The following is a 14143-nucleotide window of genomic DNA, read 5'->3' on the forward strand; positions in this document are numbered from 1 at the left end:
GGGAGGGCAGTTGGCTCTTATGTGGCCTCTCTGGCCACACTTATAACAGCGTGGGGCTCTGCCCTCCACCCACACTCTCATGATGATGTTTCCCATTCTTATATTTTCTGTTAACCTTTCCAGCGTTTCAGTCTCCACCTGTACGTTCATGTCCAGGGTAGCACCCCTCCAGCCTTCATATTTTATGGTGGCATGGAGGATATCCACCTTTTCTTCATTCCCTTTAATCACAGCTGCTGCTATATATTCGCCCTCTAGGTGTGGGGGTATTCCCTCCACCCTGATTCTCGTGGTTTTCCTATTTAGGTACGAAGGTAGTAGGTATACCTTCTCCGTTTTTACTGCCTTGGCTGCCATTTTTCTTGCGACGCTCTCGCTCCTATATTGAACCGTCACTGTACCGTATTCCATTCCTCTTGTCAAATAAACAATTTCCTCCTCTGTCTGTTTTAGCGCCTCTTCAATAATTTCCATGCTTACTATTTCAATTCTTTTCCTTCCATTTGCGTACACTCTATATTTGACGGTCCTGCGATCGAACCACTCACCACGCTTTGTTGGAGGTGACAGTTCGACTTCACCGTCCTCCTCTTTCATAAATTCCTGGAAGCCTGGCAGTTTAACCAGGTTTATCTCTTTTTCTTCCGACTTCTTCTTCGTTACTCCTGCATACGTATTTCCAAGCTTCTTGTCCATTCTTTTCACTGCTCTTTCTAGTTCCTCCTCAGGCGTCGACAATTCCGACAAACTTTCAAACAAATTTTCCCCGGCCATCTCTCCCGTTAGGGAGGGGCTGTCCTTGTTTGTCTCAACACAGACAGACTAAACCTTGCGCGACCGTACAACAAAAAAAACGTTTAACAAAATTTACGTGTAACGCAGTAACAAGGAAAAATGAACTCACGACTTGTCAGTTGGACTGTACTGTTCTGCAATTAGTGCACTGACAAGGTAGGAGGCAATCGCAAGCTTATATAGAAGAACAGTTGTATGTATGCAAATAATATAGGTCTTCATGAGAGCTGATGGGAGTAAAAACTACGTTACTTACAGAGCAATATATTGTTATAGGTAATAAAACCGAAATTTTGGAGAGAATTATTTGATGAAATGTAGTTCCATTGCTTTTCGGTATTGCGGATCGTCCCGTGCACATTTCGAAGAGGGAAAAATTTTGAATTTTTCGTCGCTGCATATTTCCAGATGCTTACTTAATGGAATCTTGCGTAATTCCTCTTGTCGTATATGTTGCCTGTGGATTATTGCACGTTGGCAGAGGGAATTATTTGTTTCGCTAATGTAATTTGAGCAGGTAATGCAGTATATGAGGTTTTGCGTTTTGTAGTTCATATCTGCATTTATTTTGGAAAGAGACCCGCTCTTGAATTTTATGTGAGAACCACTTTCCAAGTTTTTGAAGTTGTAGATGTTTCATGTTCCACATCTCCTCTCTCCACACTCTTTTACAAAGAATTCTGATTCCTCCTCTTATTTGAATTCTATATCTTATATAATTGAATAAGCTGTTTGTACATTCACAAAATTTGTTTAACAAGTTCGAGAAAAGAACGAAAGCACTATATATATATATATATATATATATATATATATATATATAATGATGTAACTGGATTGGGTGTTCTTTTCTCTTTTTGCCATCAGTGATTTTATTTTTGATCTATATAAATGAAGATATTTCTTTCGTCTGGCTGCTTTTCTTTCTACACAGCAGAAAGTTACATTGCGGTACAGTCATTTTAACGAGTTGTATTTATCACCCGACGAGATACATCTGCACCACCGGATGTTGAAACAATTGCCGTGATTAATAATAAATTCTCGTATATTCCATCTTCCGTCTCTCATTTGCCGTATATAATGATGTATGTATATATATATATATATATATATATAATGATGAGTGTACATATGTATATCTATGTATAATTAGGTATATATATATATATATATACATATATATCAAATCCTAAAAAAGAAGATTAACAAACACAAGAAAAAAGACAACAACTCGAGAACGTGGTACATGTAAAGTATTAGCAGACGCTCAGGGAAGGAAAGAATGATGGTTTAACGTTTCTTCAGAAACAGAAGAGGAAGGTCCAATAGAAAGGAAGACGGATCACACGTGGTTATATTTTGATATACATAATCCTTTCAGCTATAGGAATTAGAGCTGAAATTTGGGAGAGGGGTATGAGCTATTATATCGACTCCAGTACTCAACTGGTACTTAATTTATCGATCAGAAAGGATGAAAGGCAAAATCGACCTCTGTGGAATTCGAATTCAGAATATAGCGCAGACGAATTGCCTCTAAACATCCCGCATGGCGTGCTAGATTCTGCTAGTTTGCTGCCTTATTGTTTCAAATTTTGCCACAAGGGTAGCCGTTTTCGGGGAGGGGACAAGTCGATTACATCAATCCCAGTGTTTCACTGGTACTTAATTTACCGATCGAGAAATGATGAAAGGCAAAGTTGACCTTGGCGGAATTTGAACTCAGAAAGTAGCGACGGTCGGAACACCAGTAAGTATTTCGTCCAGCACGCTAATGATTCTGTCAGTTCACCCTATATATATATATATATATATATATAATCTTTTCTAATTTACACACAAGGCCCAGAATTTTGGGGAAGGGGGTCAATCCATTAGATCGACCCCAGGACGCAACTGGTGTCTAATTTTTCGAGTCCGAAAGGATGAAAGGCAAAGTCGACCACTGCGGAATTCGAACTCAGAACGTAAAAACAGACGAGATACCGCAAAGTACCTCGCCCGGCGCGCTAACGTTTCTGCCAGCTCGCCGCCCTCTCCATCTGTCTATATATACATGTATGTATGTATGCATGTATGTATGTATGCATGTATGTATGTATGTATGTATGTATTTATGTATATATATATATATATATACAACATTTAGAGGACTAACCACCAAATCGCCATTACCATGAAGAATGTGTTCTCAATAAAAATCCCACAAAGGAACCAAAATGTAAAAGTAAGCAAGGCAAATGAAAATATACGAAATAAAAAATGATTACCTATGTACCATTTGTTTCACTTGTTAATATTTACGTATATGGACAGACAAGCATTTGCAAGATCATCAGCATAGTCTGTCGTTTACAAAACACAATTTCCAGAACTAGATACAGAAAGCTCAACCGAAATCCATCATGTATCAAGTTCTACAAATTATAGTTAGGTGTATCCTTTCAAATGCTTTCACTTTGGCGCGCTGAGATTGGAAACTACTCTGCAGTTAATGAACTACAGCAGTAAATTTACCGGTTAGAGAACATTTTTTTTTATTTAAAGTTAAATAAGGGTAGAAATTGACATTAATCAATTAAAACCAATGGCGTAGCATATTTTAAAAAATCCGAAGATTAAAAATTGTGGTACATACAAAATTTAGAGGACTGACCACTAATAGCGGACAGCCTATATGCTAAACATAGACGTCAAATCGCCATTACCACGAAGAATGTGTTCTCAAGAAAAATCCCTGCATAGTCTATATATATATATATATATATATATATATATATATATATAGGAATGTATACATGGAGTGAAAGACGCGCAAAATGTTTCAAATATGTTTGTAGATATAATTGTATTACATCCGTAGTACTCAGTCAACTTGTTGCTGCTCAACAGATGGTTCAAAGCCTCGGGATGTGGTTTATTCGATTTCTTTGTTTTTAGCATACACAACGTACCAATACTTGAATAATACGCAAACTTTTCTATATACAATGAAATATAGAAGCACCAAAACAAAAACGTTAACGACCGTGTAGAAACATACGGGGACTGTATTTAATCGTACATATAGAAATGTGTAATAGCTGTATGTGTATATTCAACACAGTAGTGTTGGTATAGTGCATAGAATAGTTTAGATATACTACGCATACAACTATAAATAAAATGTATACAGCAATGTTGATAGACTATACACAACATTGTGGTTAGAATCTGTACAGTTACACATACAGACTGAATAAGAGTAGGGTATAAATAGTGCACATTAACAGTGTAAGTACACTATACACATCAATGTAGAAAGCCTGCATATATGATCTAAAAAGGCAGGATACTCAGACTAACGGGTGTAAAAATTGAGCGATAGAAAACGAAAAAGGAGCGTCGGAAAACGTTTACAAAATAAAACGGTGAGACAAGCTAATAGGAAAGAAAAAAATCAATTATACAAATAATCAGATTACATGAGAGAAATCGAAATACTGCCGGTTTGGCAAACTAAGGTGGGAACAAACTTTGATCACAGCTTTGTAACAACGTACAATTTAATTTGAATAGCATTTATTCAACATAAATTGAAACTAACACGATAGTAAGTGTTGAATTAATGGCAAAGCAGATGCAACTGTCAGTAATGCATTAATATTGCAAGATGGCACGAAATGGAAATAAACACATGGCAAGTTAGGTAAAAATCAGCACACAGATCGTAAAAAAATTGAAAAGGAACTTATTTCATCGCGGCCCAAAACAGTGATAAAATTAAATTTGGTAAACGTTGTACTCAGAATATACTGGGATAAATATATGTTACTGACGTATTTGTCCATCTACTCTTCTGTCTCAGCTACTTCAAGCACAGTATATATACTTCATTACATAAATATATGCTGAAAACTCAATAATTACCATATCACCAATCCATATGTGTGTGTCTGTGCGTGTGTATGTGTGTATGTGTGTGTGTGTGTGTATGTGTGTGTGTGTACCTGTATGTGGAATTAAAACACACTGAGCCACTATGTACTCGACACCTCTTGTCCTGACGTCCGATTTCTTTAATTCCAAATCTGCATTTAGATATGCATTTACATACCCTAATCAATAACGTTCAATAAGTGATTTTTCAAACTTCTACCCATATTCTATCATGATCATGTCATGTATGTATCTCTCACTAAACCAATAAGAATAATCCATATATTTTAGTTTTTCCTTATACTTAATTTATTGTATTTTAATTTTATATTAATTTTTTATTTTTATTTTTATTTTATTTCAGTTTATCTTTGTTTTGATGTTCAATATTTTTTATTTTATTTTATTATATTTATTATATTTGCATACTTTATTCATCTTTTTATTTAGTTTTCTATTTATTTACTTATCTATATGTTTCCTAATTATAATATATGGTATATAGTACATTCACAAATATTCAAAACTTACCAATCAAAGAAAATCTCAATACATAGCTTTTAACTTTTAACCTGCTAATACTATATACTTCTCTCTCTCGAAGCCTGACGAAGTCCTACTACAGTATAGCTTGAATGTGGCAACTTCCTGACATTAAACATTATGCTTGGAGATTACCATTAACTAGATGGTACAACTGAAACATATATGTAGGTTTTTTTTATCGGTATTTATCTTAATTTATTTTTCTTTGAGATTTCAACTTCGAATCAATTTATTTATTTGTAATGTTTTTTCAAAAAAACGTCATCATTTCATAGCATGCAAATAAATCAGTAATTCCCTCCAGTTATTCTCCACTTTCTTCTTATTTTCCCTCAATATTGATAATTTCAATAATCCTAAACATTTACCAATGACTTTCCCGTTATATGATAAGGATATGAAAGCGGTGAGTTGACAGAAACATTAGCAACATGGGCGAAATGCTTAGCGGTATTTCGTCTGTCTTTGCATTCTGAGTTCAAATTCCGCCGAGGTCGACCTTGCCTTTCTTCCTTTCGGGGTCAATAAAATAAGTACCAGTTGCGTACTGGGATCGATCTAATCGACTGGCTTCCTCCCCCAAAATTTCGAGCCTTCGGCCTAAAGTACAATTGATCATACGATACGCATTAAACCAATGGAATACATCGGATTATATAATCTCTAATGGGGATTTTGACTTACGGGGTTAGGGTTAATAATGAGGTTACTACTATCACTAGCCTCATATCCAGCTCTCATCTCTGCCCCCAGGACTGTTTGCATGCATCAGTGCTCTACCGACAAATCAAAAACATTGGCAGCCCAGCTAAATCAGTGTGAGCTTAACCTTACGAGTTTATATTCTTGGTTGCAATCTCTAAGAAATTATCACTCTACAAAAGATTACCAATTTTAAATTCCTACATCTCACAAATCAATGAATTTTTTTTCAGAACAAGCCTAAATAGTGGAAATAAAATAAAAGCCTTCAATATTACAGTAGAGGCACATCTACTTAAAATTAGCAACCACGTAATCTTAATCATAAAACTGTGTAACAAATAAAAAATTTTATATTTAGTTTTATTTATTTTATTTTTTTGTATATGGTCAGTAAAATTTATTTCTTATTTGCTTATCTCTAGAAATCAAAGGGAATGACTACTATTACCTTCAAGCTTTGCTTTTATGTCCTGGACATCACTGTTATGAAACTGACATATTTTCCATTACATTTCAGACAGATTCAGTGCTGAGTTGTTGAAGCAGAAATATTATTTTCTACTCTAGGCACAAGGCCCGAAATTTTTTGGAGAGGGGCCAGTCGATTAGATCGACTCAAGTACGCAACTGAAATTTAATATATCGACCCGAAAGGATGAAAGGCAAAGTAAAGTTCAGCGGAATTTGAACTCAGAACGTAAAGACAGACGAGCTGAAGCAGAAATATTGCTCAATACCACAGATTTGTTTGTCATTTGCTTGACCATAACTGCTTGAGTATATCACTCAGTGACTGACAATATGTGCATCTCTGATTATGAACAGGAGTATAGGGGGAACATTATAGTTTTGTGCTGAGAGAAACTCTTTGAAGTTTGAATAAATGTAACAAAAGCAAAGTTTCAAAGAATTATTATGTATTTTTCATACTCTCTTGGGGTTAGCAAACAACAAAAAATAAAAGCTGTTACCCAAAGACAAAAGGTTCCATCGCTATTACTAAAGTTATGAATGTTTTGACATATGCAAGTACCCTAAAATGTCATTAAGAAATTAATGCTCGATATACCTATGAAGCTTCAAGAAAGTTATGCTTATCAACTATTCTTAATGCTTCACGATACTTTAGCTAGATGTGGATCTGAAGTTACAATCACTCACCTTAGTAACTTTACTGAAAATAGAAATTGAGTATAATCTGGTTTAAATTCCCTTTTAATATTACATTACACCATGTATCCTGTTCTATATTCGCTTAAAACTTCGTCTCCTAAAATTTCCAAAAATTAAATAAGTGTATAACCAATCAAGCCACTAACTTTTGTGACTATATCCATACTAGATATATAGGGTACTTAATAGCAATAAAACCTTACAATAATTCCATGGGAATGAATAAGGTTTCAACTTCAAATAGTTTTCATTTAGATTATAATTTCCACATACATTCGTATAGAAATCATAATAAAAGAAATCAAAACTCACTTGCCGCTTATATGAAGAAGCGAATAGTGTCGTACTTTACTCTTTAAAATAAAATATTTTTACTCGACTGAGTTATATAGAAAGGTAATCTTAAACTGTATGTTATGTAAAATGAAAGCTATGAGACTGTCATAGCTAAATAAACTTGAATCATGGATTGTGTCATATACGTACAAACAAAAAATTAAAGTACTCCATTCTTCACTAATAGTGTATCTACTCTGTTGATTAAAATACAACCAGTAATTGTTTACCTGTCTTTGTTTACTTGCATCTAACTGCGAATGTTTAAATTTACATGGAAACATACTAACAGGTAATATTAAATTTTACATGAAAAATGTTTACACCAAAATAATAATATACTATTCAACGTGTATTTCGAGTGATTTTTCTGTTAATGATGCATTATCTTGAGGTACAATAGTACGTGAAATAATCACCTTACTCTAGTATCTAATATGTAGGACCACCAATTTAGACACTTAATACGTTAAACTACACAGTGTGATTATACCTACACACACATGCACAAACGCACACACACACATAGATACATACAGACATACAGATATATATATATATATAGATGGATTGATAGATAGATATATATATATAGATATAGATAGATAGATATACATATATATATATGTATATATATATGTATGTATATATATATATATATATATATGTATATATATATATATATATATATATTATATATATATATATATTATATATATATGTATAAATATTAATATATATGTATGTTTGTATATATATAGCCATTTCTCTAAAAAAGGATGTTTATCAGTAAACGAATTTACCTTTCTAAATTATATAAGAAGCTGTAATTTTCATGTCTATATTGTGAATACTATATTGTTAAATTTCACACTTCTTCATACACTATTACGTTAATATACAAGTATGATTATTCAACAATCGATTTGTAATTATTTATATTATTTTTTATTCGTTCGTTATTATGTTTATCTTAAACACAAATTTCTTACCGATTTTCATTTCTTGGATAATGTTATTGTTTTGGCACTTTGCAATCTTGTTCTACGCTGATGCTTGTAGCTAATATTTACTGTCTTTTCTGAAAGGAAATCATTTTATGTTCGTTAAACACCCGTGAGTTTCCTGATGTAAAATAGCTATTCTATGTAAATAATAACTAAAATAAAAAGAAATATTAACACAGTACGTGTTATAATGTCGTGAATCCCTCGTATTTTCAGCGACTTTATACAGTATATTAATTAAAGATTAATAAATGGTGAGCTAATAGGAACCAAGCTATCTCTTTCACCCAGAGTAATTTGTGGATTCATGTGAGGAGAGGCGAAACGTTTTTGGTTAAATTTAGAAACCCTATGATATGATCTTATAAAATTACTTCATTCAACGAGTTTTGCTCGCAGTCCCTTGGAACATCTGATGACGTTGTTGATTTTATGTGGCTATTCGAGTTATCTTTTTAGCTCCTATTTCTAGCAATTGTAGGCGCTATTTTTCACTCTTAATTATGTATGCTACCTTTTTAGTAGAATACATAATTTTGGTATATATATATATATATATATATATATATATATATAAAGCCAAGTATCGAGATGTAGGAAGAAAGTTCGCTTCAAGTAATCCTTAGTAAATTTAGAAATAACTTTCAGGAACAATAGTGGTTTTTTGAGGTGAAAGGTTGTGGACTATTTTGTATCGCAATATGATAGGCTGGAAAAAATTTGTTTTATATTTCACGGTATGCAACCAGGGCTGTCAGGTATGCGAATAAGTATACATGAGTTAAGGTATGGTGTAGATAATATCCAGGCTACATACGTTTCATAGCAAGTGGAACCTCAGAAGTAATAAATATCGAGTGAGGTGTATACCGCAGGCAACTCGTCAGGCCAAGGAATTCTTAAGTGAAAGTTATTGTAAGCAGGTAACTATTAATGGTGACTATTAAGTAGGTAATGCCCTAGAAGGTCCAAAACTTGGGTGGAGACAGTGGCCCCCATAGGGATCTCAAGAAAGTTGTTAACACATAGAAGATTCGATTAGGATGCGTAGAGAGCACGGTAAGAGTGGAGGATTCAAATGTGGAGAGAAGTTAGGGATATAAAAGAAAATAGAAAAGAATAAAAGGAAGTGGGAGAGTTAAAGAATTTAAGCAAGGTTATTTGACCGGTACATTTGGATAGGGCTATTTGGGCCCAGTCATAGACATTTGCAAGGGGAGTGGTATTTGAAAACTAGATAATGTGGAGGGAAAGCATGAGTAAACACTTGTAAATAAGGAGGAGAAAATAGTATGCTTGGAGATATGGGGTAGTATTAGAACTGGAATTTAAGAAAGAATGGAGAGAATTGTAGAAGCTACTACAAACTATCAGTTAAGCAATGTGTATTGTTGTGCGCGAGCGTGTTTACAGTATGAAGTAGTCGAGGTGTATGTGAGCATAGGTACTTGCAAGTTTACAAAGGGGCAGGAGGAGTGGGAGGCACATGAAATAAGAGAAAAATGGTATAAATGGTAAGGAAAGATAAAGTGTGATAGAAAAATATAAACGACAATAATGAGTTAAAGAGAATATAATGGGAATATGTTGGATTGTTTTACTGTTTTGTTCTCACTGTCCTGTTCTTGCTACCACTTTCGCCCTCCGCAAAAAATACCAAATTTTATTTAATTTGCTTTGCGGGAAGGACTGTTTCAACGAAGTCGCGTCTTGTACTTGCCTCCGTAATGCGGAGTAGATGAAACAGGGATAACTGAAAAAGGGGAATATTCTTTATGTTGTATATCTCGTTTCTCTGTTTGTTTTTCGTTGTTCGAAAAAAGTTCGTTTCTATGTTTTTGGTTTTTATGTTTTCGTTTCTCATTGTGTTCAACGTTTTTTTATTATGAACGCTAGGAAGATAGTAAAGATAGAAGAGTGCGCATCGTAATTATTAAAATAAAACTTATACATATATATATAGGTATATATATATAACTTATACATATATATATTTATATATTATTTATAATATTATATGATCGAATGCCACGCATCCTTTTCCAAGTAAGTTTTTCTCTCTCTCTATCTACACACACACACACACACATATATATATATATATATATATATATATATATATATACGACGGTTATCTTTCAGTTTCCGTCTACCAAATCCACCCACAAAGCTTTGGTCGAACTGAGGCTATAGGAGAAAACGCTTACCCAAGGTGTCACGCTCACGCACTGGGAGTGAACCAGGATCCATGTGGGTGATAAGCAGCTACTTACCACACAGCCGCATCTGCACCTATATCATATTTATATATATATATATATATATATATATATATACTGATGCACATACACACACATAGATAGATAGATAGATAGATAGATAGATAGATAGATAGATAGATAGATAGATAGATAGATAGATAGATAGATAGATAGATAGATAGATAGATGGATAGAGAGAGAGATAGAGAGAGAGAGATAGATAGGTAGATAGAATTTCTAATGGAAAGAGTTTGCTCTTCCATAAGGATGTATTTCAATCAAGCCTACACCGGTTTATCTCCATATCGATTAATATTCCTGGAATTTGTTAATTTGTATTAGTATTGGTGTTTATTGATATTACTTCTTCGACATAAGTGCTTAACACTCATAATGTTCCAGCTGTCATTATAGATGTTTTCATCTATCGGATATAGGAGAACAGAATTTAATAATATAATATAAAGAAAATGGAGATTAGAAAGAATAATAAAATCAAAAATATAAATATATGCGTAAGTATCCAAATCTATATAATTATTTAACTTCTACATATCTAATTGTGAGAATTTTTCAATTTTTATTTTTATTACAATTGTTTATTTATTTAGATGCATTAGTCCTATTTGTTCACGGTTTGAGTTATGATATATATATATATATATATATATTTAAATTAATATTCATGTATTTTTAGCGGGGATACTATTAACTATGTATCACATGCATGGAGGTAAATCATTAATAGAGTTTGAATTTAGATGATAAATTATACTTAAATAAACACTTCGTGAATGATAAAGTTAAAATTAACTTAGGAACAAATTTTAAAGTGAAGCGCATCCTCACCATTTGAAAGTGATTTAGCTCCATACATGTGATAGAAGTATTTAAAAATTAATTAATTTTAGAATTTATATAATAAGCCAAATTATGAACAAATAAGACTAATGCATCTAAATAAATAAAAATGTGTAATAATTAATAAAAATTGAAATTCTTACAGTTAAATAAGAATTTAAATACTTATACAGATTTTGATACTTACTAATATATTTTCAGTTTTATTTTTGGTTTTTTATTCTTCTGACAAGTGAGTAGGAAGAAGAGTGGCAGCCAGCCTCTAAAGAAGAAACAGTCTAAATTCCATTGGGGATGAACAGTAGTATGACCCAGTTCTTCAAGACTGCTACTAGCCATTGTCCACTATGATCATAATTTAACCTCTAGCTATTTTTAGAACAGAATCCAGAGACACATATGCTGACACACAAACATACATACACATGCTGCTATTCAGCATGTAAGGAGCTTTCCATCCATTAGGATGTAAACGAATATATAAATATGATACTTTTTGCCCTGAAGAGATTTCTACCTTTTTACCTTTTAAATTCATAATATAATTTTAATTAAAAAATATGAATGAAGGTGGGAATTGAAGTGTGCGTAGGCGACAGGAAATTGACAATTATATAAATAAATTGATTTTTCTCTGTTCACACTCTCTATTTTCTTTATATTATATCATAGTGTATATATATATATATTATTATATAATATATATATATATATATACTAAGCAATAAAGGGTTTAGCAACGAATTGCTTACCACATACCGAATTTAGAAATAGCAGTCAAAGAGTTATAGCTATTTCTTCTACTAAAAAGGGAGATCTCAGTAAAAACAGCAATTGGAAGGCAGACACAAACAGGTAAGAGAGAATGAATTGACGGCAATCTATCGAAACGTACGTCCGTAGATAACTTAAATTGTATGATAGATTGCCGTCAATTCATTCTCTCTTACCTGTTTGTGTCTGCCTTCCAATTGCTGTTTTTACTGAGATCTCCCTTTTTAGTAGAAGAAATAGCTATAACTCTTTGACTGCTATTTCTAAATTCGGTATGTGGTAAGGCATTCGTTGCTAAACCCTTTATTGCTTAGTATTACTTAAATTTTCCTCGAATGAGGCTTTTACATGCCGAAGACTACTTGGTGTAATTGATAATTATTCCAAATAATTAATTTCACCCTTCATTATTACGGATATATATATATATATATATATATTAATTCAGAACAGATGGTATACACACTTTTTTCTTTATGTTATCAAACCTAGGTCCATTAGCAAGAAGACGATAAGAACATTGTCTTCCACAGTATCTCCCGAGTTAATACACACCAGGGCAAACCTGTGGAATCAATTAAAGTGAGAACACTTTTAGCGCTAATAGGATAGAATTTTCAAACCGGACGCGCAAGCAACAATCTGTTTAATAAAAGAAAAGTGTCAAATTTCGCTACAGATTTATGGAAAAATTCCGGCAGCATAAGGAGGAAAACACGCCGAAGTGTTAATGAGAATAACATGTCGTGGATTTTATTTCAGGATTAGAGAGAGAGCTGAAGTCTTAATGTTAAGTGCTTTGAGAAAGTAATTATCTTTCATGCGAGTATAATATCTCAAGTGGCTGCTGCAGTAAAAAGAAACATAATAATTTTTCCCCTGTGTATCTGCGGAGACGGTTTCAAAAGCTGTTGCGCCATCGCCTAAATCAGTACTCCGTAACTATTTTTCAGTTGCGGTACACTTATATTCCTTTCAAAATTCGGCGGCACTCCTGAACTAAAAATATAATCAAAAGCATAGGGGAAAGATTATATTCAGGTTACACTGCGGCGTAACTACCATCGTCTCGCGGCACATCTATGTGCCACAGTATACCGGTTGCGAAACCCTGGCCTATATGAATAACGAAAAAATATACATATTGAAAATCAAAAATATATATGTTTGGAAAATCAAAAGCTGATGTCTTGATCATTTTGAAATTAATTGCTCAGTCATCGAAGGTAGCACGTCTTAAGTAACATAAATTTGTACTAAGACCTGTAAAGCGATATAGCTTTCAAGCGAGGAGAATGACACACAAATAGCGTCGGACAATGTATGTATGTATGTATGTATGTATGTATGTATGTATGTATGTATGTATGTATGCATGTATGTATGTATGTATGTATGTATGTATGTATGTATGTATGTATAGAGTGTTAGAAGTGGTGTACAGATACTACATATTGAGAAAAAGGGAGGTCGCCAGAATTTTGGAAAGAAAAATTTTATTTCTCCATTATTATTAGCGCTTTTAACTTTGATATTTAGCAAACAATGGTACGCGACCAAATATACAGCAGATTATTTTATCCACTCCTAGCATATATAGGTGAGTGTGGGTGTATGTGTGTGTGCGTGTGTGTGTGCGCTCGTGTTACATTTCTATATGTATGCATATAACTGAGGGAATTTACTGACGTTTCGGTACCGAAACACGACATCCGAATGAAAGTGAAAAGTTAATGTTTCGTCTGTTAAATTACGATATTACCG

At 33.2% G+C, this 14143-nt stretch overlaps 1 long non-coding RNA gene across 1 annotated transcript; it reads left to right on the forward strand.

Annotated features, from left to right (window-relative positions):
- The first annotated feature begins 1752 nt into the window (after positions 1–1752).
- On the forward strand, positions 1753–9365 carry LOC118764109. The gene is made up of 3 exons (XR_004999900.1): positions 1753–1764; positions 3307–3317; positions 9292–9365. It is a non-coding gene; the product is annotated as an uncharacterized LOC118764109 (long non-coding RNA).
- Positions 9366–14143: the final 4778 nt, after the last annotated feature.

The sequence above is a fragment of the Octopus sinensis genome, linkage group LG7 (genome assembly GCF_006345805.1).
Source record: "Octopus sinensis linkage group LG7, ASM634580v1, whole genome shotgun sequence".
Taxonomy (NCBI): Eukaryota; Metazoa; Mollusca; class Cephalopoda; order Octopoda; family Octopodidae; genus Octopus; species Octopus sinensis.